The sequence below is a fragment of the Coturnix japonica genome, chromosome 4 (assembly GCF_054131305.1).
Source record: "Coturnix japonica strain WE chromosome 4, WE-NBRP24, whole genome shotgun sequence".
NCBI classification, from domain to species: domain Eukaryota; kingdom Metazoa; phylum Chordata; class Aves; order Galliformes; family Phasianidae; genus Coturnix; species Coturnix japonica.
In genome coordinates, this window is record NC_140666.1 from 54,909,033 (window position 1) to 54,927,176 (window position 18,144).

General features: G+C 38.6%; 1 long non-coding RNA gene across 1 annotated transcript; it reads left to right on the forward strand.

Annotated features, from left to right (window-relative positions):
- Positions 1–15,156: 15,156 nt before the first annotated feature.
- LOC107313529 (uncharacterized) lies at positions 15,157–17,607 on the forward strand. Its single transcript, XR_014945379.1, has 4 exons — positions 15,157–15,259; positions 15,844–15,946; positions 16,431–16,825; positions 17,522–17,607. It is a non-coding gene; the product is annotated as an uncharacterized LOC107313529 (long non-coding RNA).
- The last annotated feature ends 537 nt before the right edge of the window (positions 17,608–18,144 follow it).

Below are 18,144 nucleotides of genomic sequence, written 5' to 3' on the forward strand. Positions count from 1 at the left end.
ATGTAGTAATTTAAAATCATAGATCCTAATTGTGTAACATGTAATTGAGTAGCATGCCTCACCCGAATGAAGTCATTTGGAAAATAAATAAAAAGTACTCTCCGTTTTGTCTTGTGGATAGAAGATACAGTGATATATGAGACCTACCCTACTTTTGCTATTAAAACTCCTCAACAGTTGCAGAAGACTGGAAAGAGTTCTTGGCAGGCAGCCTGCCCACACTCAAGGCCACAAAGGATTGGACCAGGGTGTTGTTTTGCTGCAGTTTCTGCAGTTTTCTCTTTGCCTCAAAACGTTTTCTTAATGCATGAAAATATTGTAAACAAAAATCAGAGCTGGATTTCTCTGAAAAATGTGCCTATAGAAATGACTGAGAACTGTTTGCTGTGAAGTTAAGATGGGAAGACTTTAAGAAGGAAGCTTTTTATGATTGATGATCTGAATTATGTGTAAGGGTAAGTAATAAAGAATCAGTAACAAAGGAGGTAATTATGATAAAGAAATTAAAGGTGAGATCTGGTAGATACTTTGGAACAGACAGAAGAAACAAACCTGGGATATGAAGAGGATGGAAGGAAAGGAAAAATGGGTTCTGAAGAAAAGGAACAGAAGAAAAAATATGGAAATGTTCACAGGCTTCTCTGGAACAAGTGTATTCTATGCAAAAGGAGTTGTTAACTGTATGAGAACAGGCAGTGTGCCAATATATAAGGAATGAGATATGGAACTGAGATGCTGGAGGTAGAACTGACTGATGGAGAAGGGAGAATAATGCAAGATTGTGGTCAGTGACATCTGAAGTGAACAAATTCAAAATATCTGTTCTCTGTGGTACTTTCTTCCCTGTTTGGGGCTGTTTTGAGGGTGTGGTCACAATCTGATATAGTTTTTGGGTGTTCCCCTTAAATTGTCTATTTTTTGTCACTCAAACAGAATTTTGCCTTAAAATGCCTCATGTGATTTTCTTTTTCTTCCCCCCCCCCCTTGCTTATGTCATTTGTAGTTGTCTCAAGGTAATTAAGTATAGTCTAGAAATGCTGGTGGAAAGCCTAGAAAAATACAACTTGACTCTAAAACGTCTGTTTCTTCTCTGAAATTAAAAAAAAAAACACAAAAACAACACAACATTTAAGGAAGCAGTGGATAATGTAATAAATCATGAGCTATTAACAAGACTGTTTTACTGTTAAAATCCTGATTAGACACACCACTATTAGAATTGGTAAATTAGGAACTATGTAAACTGATATCTTACATTCATTCTGTGGAAAAGAATGATACAAGTTAAAGCCAATTTGACACTGTTAATGCATAGTGCATTATATCATAATTAATATACTCAAGGCTCTACTTTAAAAAAAGAAATCTTGTCTGGTTAGCCTGTCATGTCATGAGTGGCTGTACTTTAACAGTGTGTGCCTTAAATGGAAAGCATTTGGTAAGATGATTTGCTGTTATTTCAGTCCAATATTTCTAGGGTGCCAGACTAAATTTTGGTAAATCCTTTTTATTAAATGTGTGATAGATATTTTATCTCTTCAGCAAGCTGTACTTTAAGAGTTACAGTATCTTACGTGGCAATACTTTTCTGTTGTAGACTAGCCCGAGTCAAAAGTCTTGCCTGCTCTTCGGGCCCTTTGGACACCAAACCATTTGGTGTCAAGGCAGGGGACTACGGGTTACCTAACAGCATCTGCCTTGGGGGCAGACTGTTGCTTTCACAGCTTCAGTGGTTTTGTTCTGTGTACGTTCACTGTTCTCCAATATGTGGTCTCTGAAGTCTGCTGTAACAATGCTGATGATTTCTAGGAATCGAACAAAATTGATTATGAGCCTTCTGAACTTATGAAAGAATTTAAAATAATTTAGTCCTTATCACTTGTTTGGGAGAATATATTCCAGAAAATCTGTTTTGAAACTCCAGGAGGAAGTGCTGCAGATTTCTGTCCCAATCTTCTACTTATCACTTTGAAAGTGAAATTCAAACTCTGTAGTTTTGTTTTCATTACAACATAATGGTTGCATTTATCTAACAAAAGACTTAAGTCTAAGTGAAATTCATTCTTAACTACTGTGGTTAAGTGGTATGGAATTCTGTAATATTTTTGCTGTGCGGAAGGGTGAATCACTATGGTTAAAAGGACTAAACTGATTTAATCCTGAATTAATTAATGCTGTCCATAATACCGTGAATATCTTGTTTCACATACCACTTAGGGGCAGTGAATATAGTGGTCTTGGGAAAAGGGAAGAGAGGGAGAGGATCTTGCACTTAGTTTCAAGATCTATCCTTACTGGTGTCCAAGCACCATTTTTTATTTTTATTTTTCTTTATAAAATCACCATTCCTTTAGTTTAATCTCTGCATTGTACAAAGACAAATACTTTGAAGGCAGGAAATTGGGAACCATTTCCTAGAGATGGGGCCAAGAGATGTAAAATTCTCCTGCTGATGTGCCTCTTGGACTAGATCCTTGCCCGAAGACAACTAAAGCAATGTGTTAGGAACAAAATGGATCATTTTGTATGAGGAAAGGGATTGAGCATCGCAGGTGCTCTTTGTGTTGTGTAGGGAATCATTGGAAGATTCTCAGATACTTCAGTGATAGAAAGAAATGATGCCAGATTAAGAACAGCGATGTGATTTAGAGGCTGTTATGGGTGATGGAAGCCAATGATTTTTTTTTCCTATAGGCAATCTATGAGCTATGTTTTCTTGAATATTAAAAATTCAATAAATAAAAACTTTAGTGCAGTTTGTGTGGGATGGAGGAGAAAAGTGAGTAGTCGGCATATTGGTAGAAAAAAAAAAAAGGAAAAATTGAACTACATAAATTAGAAAATATAACCAAGTAGTCAGAATCATTCACTTTTATTTTTACCCCTTGCTTTATCCAATTTATTGTGTAAACTTTAGGAATCACACTATCTGGTGAGATTTATGAATTCACTAAGTTTCAAGACAAATTAATAGCTGCATAGCAGAGGTCAGGAATCTCCCACCTAAATTACTGAGTAGTCCCACCATTGAAATCTCCCCTCTGTTCCACATGTGTATATGTGCTTCTCCTTTATATGATGCCTTTTGGCTGGCTGTGGCAAGGAGAAGATCAGCAGGGAATAGTGAAGAAGCACAGGATAGTGAAGAAAAAATATGTACTACGGTAGGACTGAAAGAACAGAAAAATGATGAGAGGGTTTAAAAAAAAAGAAAAAAGAAATAAAAAGCTCTTGGGAGATAAGCTGTGAGGATCATAATCACTAAGAAACATAAGAGATAGGGAGAAGGCTACAGCAAAAAAGGAGCTGCAAGGCACTCAGCACAGAACTCTTACCCAGCAGAGCAGCCATGATTGGGTTCTGTACTTTGGCCCTGGCGTTTGGGTATCTTCTTGGAAGGCCAAGGTAAATAGAGACAAAGCAAGGGATTCTTCCCTATCTTTGTGAATCCTTGATCCTTTAATGTGAATCCTGGGGACAGAATTAGATTTCTAAGTATTATTGTGTGTATGATATAGTTTTTGTAACTGAATTCTTCTGGTTGGAGTGTAATGCAAGAAGGAAAACTCACTGGGAATGTTATATTCTCCTTTGTGAGAGAGGAAGTAATGTTTGTAATGTTGGATAGGGCCTGAGCTAGAGCTGTGAACAGCTGTGTTGGAGGTCCGTCCAGAGAACTGCGCACCTGAAGCAATGGATAGAGGAGAAATGAAGAGACTTGTGCTGGAGGGCTGAGACGGAGAAGAGAATAACTCTTGTTCTCCTTTCTCGTAATGCCTGGCCTCCTGGCTGCCAGATAGGAGTCCTCTCTGCACTAACCTGTGTGGCAGGCCAATAAAACCTGAAGTGACTGCGTTGGGCCCCAAGCCCAGGAGTAGTGAGGGGAGTGTTAGGCTAAATGAGAGCATAGTGCAGGAGGTGTGGTGAACGGCTCCATCGCTTAGTGGCTGTTGGCAGGTCTTGCAAGTCTAAGGGAGTACTTGCTATGGGCTAGTAGCAGAATCATGGAGATATCACAGGGGCTGATGCAGTGTATCTGTTGATGATTACTTGAAAGAGTCTTTTTTGAAAGAGAGCATCTTTGAAGCTTAGAAGGATCTTTGTAAAATGCTTTTATGGGTAGCAGTATGTAGCAGAATGTCATCCCCCTGGGTGCTGGTTGAGTTAGGTATTGCACATAAAAGTGCAGTTCCTTGCAGGACAGCTCTGACTCAAGTAAATTGTCACTCTCTCTATTCTCATGCTCTGAAAAACATTTCTTAAATTACAGCAGCAGTTACCTGTGGCTGCCATATGAGCTCAATATGGCAAATCCCCTAACCTCCAGTAGTAAATTAGAAGGGCAGCTCATTCCAAGGGACTGTAATCCCTATTAAGGCATCAGGAAATGGTATCTTCTTTCAAAAGGTTTAGTCCAGGAAGGTAGTGCATATAGACTGTACTGTGTAAGTTTGTTGTAATCCTCCACCTTGAGTGGACTTTAACACTGAGCTGAATGAAGGTGGGGTGATGATGTCTGGGATTCAGATTTAAGGCCTGACTGTGACTGCTTCATCCACGTATCTGCTGTTTATTGCGGTGTGAAATTCTAATGCTGATCTTTGCCATCTCATTGCTTTGATTTGAGCAGCGGAAATGTGTTTATTGAGAGCATTAAGCAAATGAAATAACCTGGTCTGTTTTTCAGCATACGTTATGCCTGTTTTATTTCTGGATCTCGCTGAATTAAACTAAAAGATAATAATATGCAGAGGAATAAATTAATTAAGAATACTAGGAAACTTAATGGTAAGCATGATAGTTGACAATTACTTTTGAAATCCTGATCGGATCTGGGTTTTCTAAAGAAATGGAGCAAAATTAATTTATTTGAGGCGCATGTATATATATATATATATATTTGGTAATTTTCACAATTATGTCTGATACACGGTTTTCAACTTTGAATTTCTAGCTTCGGATTTGGCAAATTATCCAAGACAGTTTTGGACTGAGGAAACTGTTTGGACTGTTTTTTTTGTTTTGTTTTTTTTTTTTTGTTTTTTTTGGAGTTTCTGTAGCAGCTGAACTTCTTTCTTTTGTGAAAACATTTTTAATGCTCTTAGTTATTCTAACATTTATAATACTCTTGAGCTTCTTTATGTGAAGTCTGCCTGACTTATTGACGACAGTCAGAATTGCTGGTTTTAAATGAAAAATGTTTCATTGATTTTAATGCTGATTGCCTGCTTTTTTGAAAATGTATAACCCCATTATGGACTGATTATAATAATTTCTGTGTTGGGCTACCTAGCTTCCAGACTACTCAAGGTAATAAAGTGGCTTGCATATGGTGCTTGTGTGTTCAATGTAGTAACACAATAGCAGTGTGTGACTAGCATTTTCAGCACATAAGTAGACTTACCAGAAGTGAGCAGATGAGGGCAGTTTTTATGCCCTGCATTTAGATTACTGAGGGTCTTGTGAATTTTACTCCCATTTACTAGAATATCTGCAGTTTAGATCATAGGCTTCTGTGAGCTTCTGATTATGCACCACACTCTAGGCAGTGCCCACAGAATTACTACCAGTTGTGTTCTTTACCTCTTCAGAAGAAACACTCTGGAATTATTCTATTCAAGCTGGACTTCATATATTACAAAACACACGGGCAGTTTGAGGTTGCAGTGAGCAATAGTTTCAGGCTTGGTATTTGTAGTTTTTCAGTTTAAGCATTTGCTTCCCTTCAAGGAGATAAATTAGAGTCTAAAGAGTTTTCTGTTCTTTAAAATGAACGGAGTTGATCCTGCTTCCCCTAAGCCAAGTAGTATTTCTGAGAAGTATGTAAGCATGAAGCTGTCTTTGCAAAAGCATTGTTCATCAATTACTGCAGTCTGAGGACCAGCAACTGCTGCTCTGCGCTGGCATGAAAGTAAGTGGATTAACACTTACTGATCATAAATCATGACCCTTAGTCCTCTATCCTGGTTATGTTAATACATGCAATTCTCTTTCCTAATAAGTTCAGTAATCCTTGTTCTGGTTTTGTGTGTGCTTACCGCTTGGGTATGTCATCATGTTAACCATGATAGTCATTTGAGTGATGGTGATGCTTCTGCTTCTTTTAGGTAGCAAATGTCTCTGTAGAAGATGTGGGTTTTGTACTTGCAGAACACTTCCTGAATCATCAGGGCAAATTGTAATAAACTTAACCAAATATCAAGGTTAACTTATCATGCCAAAACTATCTATTCTGGGAAAAGCAATCTGAAGACTACACAGAGAACTACTGACTTTGGAGGCTTTGCCCAAGATAAAATTTCTATTATCAGGTGAATTGTCTGTATGCTCTCCTTCGACATCCCAATGGGAAAAACATATCTGCATGCTTTCAACTATTAACCTCCACTCTATTTATAAAAACCTTGGGTGGCTGAGTTTATAAGAGAATAGGGAACAGTTAGGAAAACAAACTAAGTTTATTTTTCCATTGTAACAAAAAATTACAACTGTTGTCTGCAGTTTTACCATAGGCTCTCAAGTGTCTGTTTATGTGAAGCTCTCCAAACTTGTGTGGTTTCAGTTGAGCAAAAAGAGACCCAAGCTTTTTTTGATTTCTTTCAGCCAAAGAATACGTTAGACATCCACAGGGGCAGGGGAGTAAGCCATGAAAAATAAGCTTCTGTGAGGCTTGGAAACACAGTGTAATTTTTCCCTGTCAGATCCTATGGGTTCGATGTTGCTTTGACTTGTGCCCAGTATGATCCTATCGTTTTTGTGCTAGGATGCTTCCAGTGTAACCCACATCAGAGTTTGGCAATTTATATTCATGCTGGCAATAGGTTTAAAAATATTTAATACTGAGGAAATTGGAGATGCTATGACTTTGAATGCGTGTGTTACTGATACTCTAGAAACTGCTATATTTCATCAAGTCTGCTTAGAGGATAAGGAAATGAATTCCATTATTCCTAGAAAAATGCCAGATGTTGTCATAATATGTCACACACTTCTGTCAGAGAAATGTTTTTCAAAAGCAGTACTTATGTGTGGTATTGTGCTGATGTTGTACAAATAGCTACATGTCAACCATCATATCCACAGCAAGCTTCTTTCACATATATATATCTGTTTAGATATCAAGTTAAAGCTATGCAAAAATAAATTCATCTTCTTTAAAAGGAGGGGAAAGTGGAGACTCACCAAAGAAGCACAGGTTGCAGTATTTTCTTGGATTGAGTTATCAGGTTGAAATACAGAAAACAAGGAAGGGGATAGAAATTCTCTTTATAAAGGCTGAAAGAACAATCTCTTTGTCACATTAATATTTCAGAGTTTTATGTAAAAACTTTTGGTTATTTGAGAAGTCAGCTAGTTGGATGAAAGTGGCTTCAGTATGAACGGGTGCTATGAAACCACTTAGAACATTTGACACAGCACTTCTCAATCCCTGGAGAGATGGACTCCTTATCAGGAAGTGTAGTGATAGCACAAGGGAACTTCATGTCCACTTATGGAGCAAGTGTCTTTCCCTGGTCATACCTGTCACTGGTGATGCAGTGGTAAATGTCAAGCATCTTGCTGCTCTGGAAACGTAGTACATCATGTTTCACGATGGTACTTGTAGCATGGTAGCAGCCCTAGTCATATGAAGTGTTGCAGTATCTGATTTGAGTGAGGATGAACAATTGAAGTACAGTAAGGTGAGCTTGCTGTTATTGTCTTAGTGGATATGGGGCATCCACAACTTCTCCAGGCTGCCTGTGCCAGTGCCTCACCACCCTCATCATGAATAATGTTGCCTTCATGTCTAATCTAAACCTACTGTTTTTCAGTTTGAATCCATTATCCCTTGTCCTTTCACTTTACTCTCTGACAAATAGTCCCTCTCCAGCTTTCTTTTAGGCTTTCTTTAGATACTGGGAGGCTGCAATGGGGTCTCACTGGAACCTTCTCCAGGCTAAACAAGCCCAGCTCTCTGAATCAGCTTGTTGCACTTAAAAACCTGTATTCTGAGAAAGGAGACTAAAGTTAATTTAACATTGTTATTACTGGGAACAGTAATTAACTTTTACTCTACAAGCAACTTTGCATATAAACATAAGCACACCTGCTAAGGTATGCAGGGAGGAAGTTAGGAAGGCAAAAGTTCAACTTGAACTCAGATTGGCCACTACAGTAAAGCAGGATAATAAATCCTTTTACAAATATATCAGTGGTAAGAGAAGAACCAAGGAAAATGTCCACGTCAGTACTGGGGCCCATCTTCTTGATCATTATTGATGACCTAGATGAGGGGATTGAGTGTACCCTCAGTAAGTTTGCAGATGACACCAAGTTGGGAGGTGGTGTTGATCTGCCCAAGGGTGGGGAGGCCCTTCAGAAGGATCCAGAGAAGCTGGATTGCTGGGCTGAGGTGAATGGGATGAGGTTCAACAAGGCAATGAAAAGCTACAAGATATGGCTTTAGTGGCTTGTGGTAGCAACAGTAATGGGAGGACAGTTGGACTGGATGATCTTGTAGGTCCTTTCCCACCTTGTGATTCTATGATTCTATTCAAAGCTTACTGCTCTATATGTATGCGTATATACACAGATCTCCAGTTACCAATATCATTGCAATTTTTTTATAGATTATATTACTGACTTGTAAATGTTTTTCCCATATGTTTGAAGTGAGAGAAAACTGGCATTGTTCCTATCTGTGTAGAATTTTTGCCATGCTTTTTGAAACTTCTAAAATTAGCATTTAAGATGCATCTTCTTTGAGAAGCAAATTAGCTCATCATTCCTTATAAAAGGAACTTATAATATATAATCTAGTATTACAATAACTGTGACAGATGGCAAGGGACTCTTACTGCTGCACAATCACTCACATTTAAGACTTAGACCTCCCTCATTGGATCAAAACTACAAAAACATCTAAATGTAATGCTGTTCCTGAAATAACTGGAAATAGCACCTTTGTTCCTTTTTATGATTGATCATAACTGAATGGTAGAGAGAAAAGAGGAGTTAAGGAGGAAGCTGTCAGAGGAGAACATAGAAAGTGAAATACTAAAGGAATAATGAAGCTCAAATACCACTTTTTTTTTCTTTTTTATATGTCTGATAGATCTGATAGATCTTACCAAATGTATAGTGGTGCTTTCTGTGCTCAGTGTAGGGTGTTTCTTATGTATTTTTTTTTTTATGTTTGTCTGAGACGTGAACTATGCAGATGTTATTCTCCTGCATTAACTCATACATGTTCTTGCACATTGTCACTTGTCCTTAACCTTTGCTTTAAGGTTCTCAGAGCAATGATTCATGCTTTCCATTCTTAATTTTTGCAGAACATGAGACAACAGACTCACTCTGTTAGTAAGTCTTCATTGCACTGTAGGAACATGTCTCCCCTTTCCTGTTTGTGCCCAAACCTAATGTGCAAGAGGGTCACAGAATTAAAGAATTGAGCCTTGGGTCCAACACCAGTACTGGAGAATCAAGTTGATCTCACATTAAAGTTGAATTGTAGTGTAAATTCCAAGTTTTGTGGTCTATAACTAAATGGCCCAAACCCATTTTGAGACTGACTTGTTATTTAAGCAGGCCAATCTAAATGATTTGTTTTTGAGGTTAGTAATTGTGTGATTACTTTCATGACATATTTGCACCAAGGAAAACTCATATGGGAATTTTAATTTTAGAGGTTATATTGTAAACAAAAGAATATAATGATTTACAGAACAATCTTATGAACAGTATTTTGTCTGGGCACAGTACAATAGTACAAATACTATTCATTTGATGAGCAGGGTAAGGATCTCAGGACAGATAATCAAAGTAAACTTAAATCGGGATCATATTAATAGTTGCTTTTGGCTTGGAAGTTGTAGAGTAAGAAAAACAAAGCAGAGATCCTTTGGCCTTGCTTAAATAATGGACAAATCTCAGCAAGTGACATTTTGTTTAAGTTGAACCCACACAATTTTAGAAACTCTTGCTTTGCACTTATCTTCCTAGAGGTAATTTTTTTTTTTAAACAATAAACACCCCCTTGTATTTAATGTAAATGAACAGATGCAAATATATGTTCAGGCTAGATATGTTGTTACTTACTAGCATGTTTTAAGCATTTTCTCTGAGACACGGCATAGATACTCAGGTTGTGTTTTACTTATGATGCAGCCAAGCTTCCTGAGTAATGCAAGGAAAAACTGTGGTTTCATATTTGTTTTTGCTGTTTATTCATTTTTTAGTTTTCCAGAATGCATGTTTTAATCCCTTTGGTACAATAGTAGAGAGCTGCTCAAAACATCAAAACTCCAGCTTCTCTTGATTTTCCAGGCCACATTTAAAAAATAATGTGGTGAGTACCTTAGTGATGCTGACTTCTCGTCAGTGCCTTCTGTTTCTTCCTGGGTAAACTTTGGCTGTTCTCTTGTATTTCTATTTTTTGTTGGTTTTATTTATTTTTATTTTTATTTTTTTTGAGGGAGGGAAATGTTTGAGTATGTTTTCTTTTGTTACTCTTGTGTTATTCTAGACTGGTTAGTTTTTAATTGTGGTTTCCTTGTTTCTGTTATGAAATTTGTTAGCAATGTTCCGTGAAAAGCAGTATTGTGATCATGACTTTTCTTGAAGGGGTCATGCGCTGCTCCTTCAGAAGTTTGTTCACTTCCTTATTTGTGCTGCAGGTGGGAATCCATCCAAACTGTGAAGACCCTTGTGCCTGTGCAATGTTTTTTGGAGCTTGTTCTTATTTGGTCCTGCTTTTGTCATTTACTGTTTTGGGCAGGACAATAGTAATGAGGAGGCTGCTGGCATTAGAAAAGATTTCTAAGTCTAACTTGAGCATGGCTTCACTGGTTCTTCCTTATTGAGTGACCACGGGAGTGGGAAGTCTATGATTTCAGACTTCCTGGCCAGAGTAAGTGGTCCATGTGCAGATGTCTGCAGCACTGTGTCCATGTACCTTCTGACACATGGCAGGAGATCCCACAGCTAAAATGTTATTTACATCTGAGTACTTCTAGTGCACTTACAGATCCTGCTGCTTTCCTTCTGCATCTCTTTGAATCTAGCTTTTCCTTAGACCTGCCTGCCATTTTTTGACCTCTCTGACAGAGGAAAAGTATATTGGGAACATGGTCCCACTCCTCAGAACAGAGAGATATCTCAGTTTAATCAGTGAACATTTTTGTGCCTACTGACCCAAGTGAGACATCTTGTTCTCTCCTGAGAAAATGTGTTTCTATATAGTGAAGACAGAGGGAAATGGGGATTGAGTCTTGAGCCCGGTGTGTGTATCTAGCCCTGTGCTCTGGAGGCTTCACATCTTTGCAGAAATATTGTCACTTCAGATTTTTTCTATGTCTATCACTTGAAACCTAACATTCCTATTAGAAAGATGTTTACTTAATCAAGGATGGCAACAAAAATAGTTCAAAATGAGCTTCAGTAACTTTGCTAGCTTGGCACAGTTCCAGTCCTGGACTTCTTTTCACTTTGGGATTTGCACAAACTCCTTATAGAGACAACAGTAATTTGAAGAATGTGTTCTTAGCATCAAAATCAGTTTATCCAATTTATTATATTATTGAAGCTGTCCAGCTGGGGGCTGGACAGTCTTGACAATAAAGAAAAGTTACTACATAATAACAGAAGGTAGAAGAGGGAAGTAGCTGATAGTAGCTACAATGGGACTGTATTTTCACAAAAATACACTCTTCCCCCTCCTTAGATCTAACCCATCCCCATGGCAACCTGGTGTACAGTCAGGTAGTGTAACATCTGTTCCCGTGTTTCTGTATTACCACTTGTTTTAACGCAAAACATAAAGTCTAGTCATTTTAGGGTGATTCTGCTGTCACTTTCTATTGTAATGTTAATAGTACCCCTAGAGAAGAGTCTGGATCTGCTGGGTGTTTCTGCATCCAGTCTGATACCAGAGTTGTGTAATTTGAAGCAATAACAATTATTTATCATTGGCAATATCTTCAGGGAGCGGGTATTCTTATTGGACATGCCTGTTTTTTACTCTGCTTACAAATTCTTCTCATGTGTTGCTATCTACACCTGGAATTCATTCTTAATCCTTCATGCTATATTATTTTCTTAATTTATGTTTCACATGCATCCTTGAAACTTTTCAAATTGTACAATTTTCATGCAAATGTAACATTATTTATTAATTATTAAGCAATCTTGCTTTTGTAAAAAGAAAAAAAAATAACAAAGGATAATTAAAAAGGCTTTTTTTTTTTTTTTTTTTTTTTTTTTAAAGTATGTTAACAGTAAAAGGAAGACTAGGGAGAATGTGGGTCCATTACTAAGTGAGTCCCTCTGAAATCCCAGACCCTGGAGGTTAGTGAGAGGGCCAGGGGAATGGAAGACTTCCCTTTAGTCAGGGAAGAGGTGGTCTGTGTGAGCGCCTTGGCAACACCACTGTTCATAAATCCATGGGACCCGATGCATGGGACCCGGTGCTGAGGGAGCTGGCAGAGGTGATTGCTGAACCACTCTCTATCATCTTTGAGAGGCCTTGGAGAATGGGGGAGGTGCCTGAAGACTGAAGGATAGCCAGTGTCAGGCATGCACGAATGTGTGCAAGAACTTTACGGTGAGGGTGACAGAGCACTGGAACAGGCTGCCTGGGGGAGGGAGTTGTGAAGTCTCCTTCTCTGGAGATATTCAAGACATGCCTGGACACCTACCTGTGAGATCTGCTTTGGCAGGGGGGTTGGACTTGATGATCTCTGGAGGTCCCTTCCAACCCCTACGATTCTGTGATTTCCTGAAAGCTGAGAAGATTTCCCCCTACCTCCCAACCTTTTAAATGAAACATCAATATTTTGTTTTGGACCATGGCTTGAATCAGAATGAAATGTCTGGCTTGAACCAATAAAAATGTGCTGGTCTGGCTTGATGTGATGAAAATTCAGTGCCTTGGGGAACTGCAGTTTGGAACTTGCCTCTGCCATCATTTTCAGTGTTTAGGGACAGCAGAGAAGAATGCAGGCATGGGGTCCTTAAATTGCAGTGTGCCCAGTCATGGAAAAAAACAATTTTTTCTTGATGTGGGTATTGAAACTTTTGATGTGCTCTTTTCAGTGACACAATGAGAGTTTGGCAACATGTGTTTCTGTTCCCAAATGATGAATTCTTCCTTTTCTCTTCCAGAGTTCACCAATAGCTTCGAGAGCATGAAAAGACTCTCACTTATAGTCAAGAGGCAGTTAACTTACCAAGTATTTCCTCCACACTTTTATGGCTTTGCAAAACCTTCTTCTCCTCTGTCATCACTGTGGAGACAAACGGTTTTGTGGCATACTTGAACAATAGTGGACCTTCCAGAAAGAGTAGTTCTGTTTGCCAGGAAGTCTAGCTTGTAGGACACAGCTGTAGGTCTGTTTTTCTGGGTCAGCACTTTCAACCACAAAATCAGCAGTTAGTTTCTATAGCATGAAGTGTTAAGAAACTTCTACCTTGATGGGAGTGCTATTGGGCTGTGTACTGTAGGAGTGATGCATTCTTTTAGCTCGGCAAATGATAGGCAGAGTCCACAGCATGACAAAGGTTTGAATTGGGGGTGGGTGGAAATTGTGTTGCCTGTTGCAATTCCTGGTATTAGGGGCTGTTTTGACGATATACCTGAGGGAGCCAAGCCACGCAGCCTGCAGAAATGAAGAACCATATATGGGTAGAGAGTATTGTTTGACTTCCCCTGTCTTTTTCCCCATCCAGGTGCGTAGACAGGGTTTTGTGCTCTACTTGCATTACAATTGCGTGTGACTATTAGAAGACAGGGTTTTTGTTTAAATACAACATTTCCACAGGGAGGTTCTACATTGCTACTGTGGGAATGTACAGGGGCTGCTCTGAAAGAAATGCTTCCTATTTTATTATGTGGGCCATGACACCAAAAACAGGTGTTGGTGTTATGGCAGCAGACGTTGAACTTTCCTGCCAGTATTCTATTACATGTCGTTGCTGTGTGACAGATGGCAGCAGAGAGGCAGTCTGATACAATGGCATCTGAATGGAAGTGCATATGAATCAAAGGGGTGGCACCCACTGACATTCATTGACACCTGCTGAGTGTGGATGTGAGCACAGTGAGGCAGTGAGTGGTGCATTTCAGCAATAGTGACAGCGGTTCACCTCTACTGGTGCAGATTTGAGTGCTACGTGCAGGCTCTTGTCTATTGCTGGTGAAAATGCACAGCTAATAGTGGTGACTGTACTGAAAAGCAGTGTTTCATACCTGAGAATTTGCTCTATCTAATAGTTCTATTGTGCTCTTTGTAGCTGTTGTAGTTTCTATGGAAATAAATAGGAGACATTACTTTTGAGCACATGTAGTACTTACATTATTCATTTTCACACACGCATATGTACACATATACACGCATTTATGTGTACATTTTTCCTTATTTTCTATTCTTACTTCATTGAAGTTCAGTTTCAAAGGCTTATCTTTTCTGGTCTAACCTTCAGTGGGCAGGGAAGTAGCGGTCGGCAGAATCCTTAAGTATTTCAGTGTCAGTAACAACATGTTAGCAGCAGATGGCACTGGCGAGGCAAGAATGAACTGAGAGCACGCACTTCAGACGTGTTTCTGGCTGTACCTTTAAGCAGCTTAGAAGTACGTATAACCAAATCGCTAAGGCTCGTATCTAGCCTGTAGTGACTATTCTGCTTCTTAATTCGATCTTTTATCCAAGACTAACTGAAATCACTGAATTGAGAGTATAATACCTCTTAATGGTAGAGCAATCAGAACATTAATTTTCTCTGTACATTGTACCCTCTGTTAAATGAAGAATAGACACCGTATAGCCATGTAATAAAAGATGCAGGAATCATATGCTTCCGCACTTCCAGCTTAGATGCTGCACGTTTGTAGCTGTCGTGTCAGGAAACAAATCTCATGAGCAAAACCTTACACTACGTTATGCTTTGTAGCTCCAAAGATAATGATCAAAGGCTTTTCTCAGCTCGTGTGCTGTATAATGTATGTCCCAGGAAGTTATTAGGTACTTGTTAAATACAAAGATACTGTTTTTATTTCCTTCGATTAGAGAGTGAAAAGTTACCGTGTAAACAGGTTTCCAGGTACTTGGCTAATGATCACAAAAATATCTCCATCTGCTTCTTACAACAGACTCCTTTATTTTTCCCTTTCATTTCTGCAGGATGAATGCTTCAGACAGAAGGTCCTGGAAGGGAGAGGCCCCAGGGGAACCTGGTCTGTCAGGAATAGGGAAGTCATCTCGCTGCTGCTATTGACTGGGTGTGTGACCTTGAGCAAACCACAGATCCTCTGTGGGCCTCACTGAGTCATTTTACTCTGTGTCATTGAAAAACAGTGGTAAATGTTGCTGTTCTGGTTTAATAACTTTCTGTGTTTGTTCACTGCAGTGCACAGGTATAGGGAAGAATCAGTTCTGAATGTTTTATTTCTTTTATGTCTTGTGGAGATGATTCCTTGCCATGGTTCATATAGTCTTGGTAGTTTGACTTTTGTTTCATCTGCAAATGTTTTCCTGTGTTTGCCCCATTTTCAAATACATTTTCCTATGATACGTGAGAAACAGTTTTAATGATTTCCACGGATACGGTGACTGCCTTCATATCAATGTGTTTTCTTGGCTCCTGAAAGTAACTTAAGTTTACTAGAATGAATGGAAGAGGGAGGAATTTTCCAGCCCAAAGCTCAAAAAAGTATGCTCACCTTGATTATACAATGGGAATTGCACCAGCGAGCAAGTTAACTACAGAGCTTTGGTAGCATGGTATGAAGGAAAAACATAGTTTCAAAATGAAACTTTGCATGGAATGGCCTTATATAACTTGTACGGACATTTTCTATTACAGAGATTATTTAACTTATACATGAGGTGGCAGAGAGTAAGCCTTGAGTCCCAGAAATAAGCAGCCAGAGAGGTGGGGTTCTTGGCAACTCTGATCTTCTGAACAGGTGAGCAAGTGACCTGAAGAAAGTTGCTGTGTTGTATTTTACATTTCTAAGAAGTTTTTATTGGGACCGAGGTTTCATAGTAGGCCATGAGGAATTTACCAGTTTCTTAAAAATCCCACCGATCCAGAGACTTTGAGATATGTCAGTGTATCTTCTGCTTTCACTTGTCTCATGAGCGACCTCTAACATCCCTTCCACACTGCTTAAATGATTTGACCATGTTTACATTTTTTGCTTTCTGTGTGTTATTTACTGAGGTCCAGTTCATTTACCTAGATTTTTCTTCATTAATCTCTGTTTATGCCCATATAAAAAGTCCTTTTTAGGATTTTGTACATGCAGTTTGTACTTTTGGATGTGCATCATCTTACAGAATTCTCGTAATTAAAGGATTGTAGCTTACTTATGCATCTAAATGCAATTTTATTTATTTATTTTATGTTATGTTGCTCTTAATTTTAAATATGCTGGAATTTTTTTGCAGGTTTGTTTCATCTACCATAGGTGGGAAGTTGAAGCTCATTCAAATGCACAAATAGCTTTGCAAAATATGAGTGCATGAGATTTTCTCAAGCTAAACATACATCAGTTGTTTTATGCTGCTAGAGGCAAAAGGAGTCTTAAGCTGAAGTTGCTCACATGTTTATGGAAGAAGAGCATTTTGTGGGTCCAGGGGGACACAAATAGAACAGAGAATTTCAAATTTGTTTTGTATGGAAAGAAACAACAAATTTTCCAACCAACCAAAAAACTCCAACCCTTCAAAGCCAAAAACACCAGCAAGGGAAGCGTGGAGGAGACAGGAAGATGTTTCTACATTTTACAAACATTTAAAATGGGCTCTGTTTTCTTCTGTCAATGGAATACTCATGACAATCTGTAAGTGGAGTCTGTTTATCATTAATTGCTGTGGCTCTGCAATTCCTACCTCCCACTAGGACTTCCATGAAACATAAGATGATCTTGGCCAAACAAAATTCTGTGGGGGAAGAGAGGGGAGAGTAAACAATTAGCCATGGGATAAGACATGAGCGTATTAAAAAATGTAAACAGTAATGTAAAAGAATGGCCTGAAATGCTGTACATGAGCAAATAATTTGTTGCAGTAGAAACTAATTAAAGACTGTGCAGTAATCGCAATATTGTAGATGGTTCTCAAAATACTATTTCTAGATGCCAATATTTGTGAAATCAGTATGAAATTCCCTTTACTAACAGGTAGAAAGAGCGGTAGTGACTTGTAGAAGCGCTCACCTACCCTGTGTTTATGTACACAGATCTGGTTTCCTTGCTTTCATTGTGTGCTGTTTTTATGACTTGTATTTTTGACCTGTGAGCTTTAGCTGAGCTGCTGTTTGGTTGAAAGCCACTTGAGATCAGGTGCTGTAGGTAATTTGATTATATCAGTATAGTTATAACAATTGTTATGATGTGATGCTGGTTTCTATATAAATGCTTTTTATATTCACTGTGCCACTGTTGTATGTATACTTGTACTGTTGAGAAGGCTCTGGATTTTATCTTGTATATTCAACAATGTCATGTTTACCCATCAATTTTTATTCTTTGTTCCAGTTTCTGTATACGTGCCATAGAAGCAAGATCTAGTATTCCATAAGGCATCCTTTCTGTGATGCTGAAGTTGATGCCCGCAACTGAAGGTCAATGTTTTTCATGTTTTTACTGACTTTGTACAACATACTCAATGGAAGAAGAAACTTTTCCACTCTGCTTTGTAAATAGTGTTAGGACAGTGGGGAATAGTTCAAAACTAAAGGAAGACAGATTTAAATTAGATATCAGGGGAAGTTTTTTACTGAGAGCGACATGAGGTGCTGGAACAGGTTGCCCAGAGAGGCTGTGAATGCTCCATCCCTGGAGGTGCTTGAGTTCAGATAGGATGTGGGGCCCTGGACAACCTGATCTACTGCTTGATCTAGCAGTCAGGAACCCTGCTTGCAGCAGGAGGATTGCAACTAGGTGATTTTTAAAGTCCCTTCCAACTCAAGCCATTCTATGATTCTATGAATACACTTCAACTTGAAAGTGGTAGAAAAGTGCTATTGTATCTAAAATAATTTTGTCAATCTTCCTGTCTTGCTAAGCACTGAACTTCATGTTAACTTACATCAAAACATCAGTGATAGCACTGTTAATTCGCTTCACAGTCATTAACGTTATTATTTGTAAACTGTTGT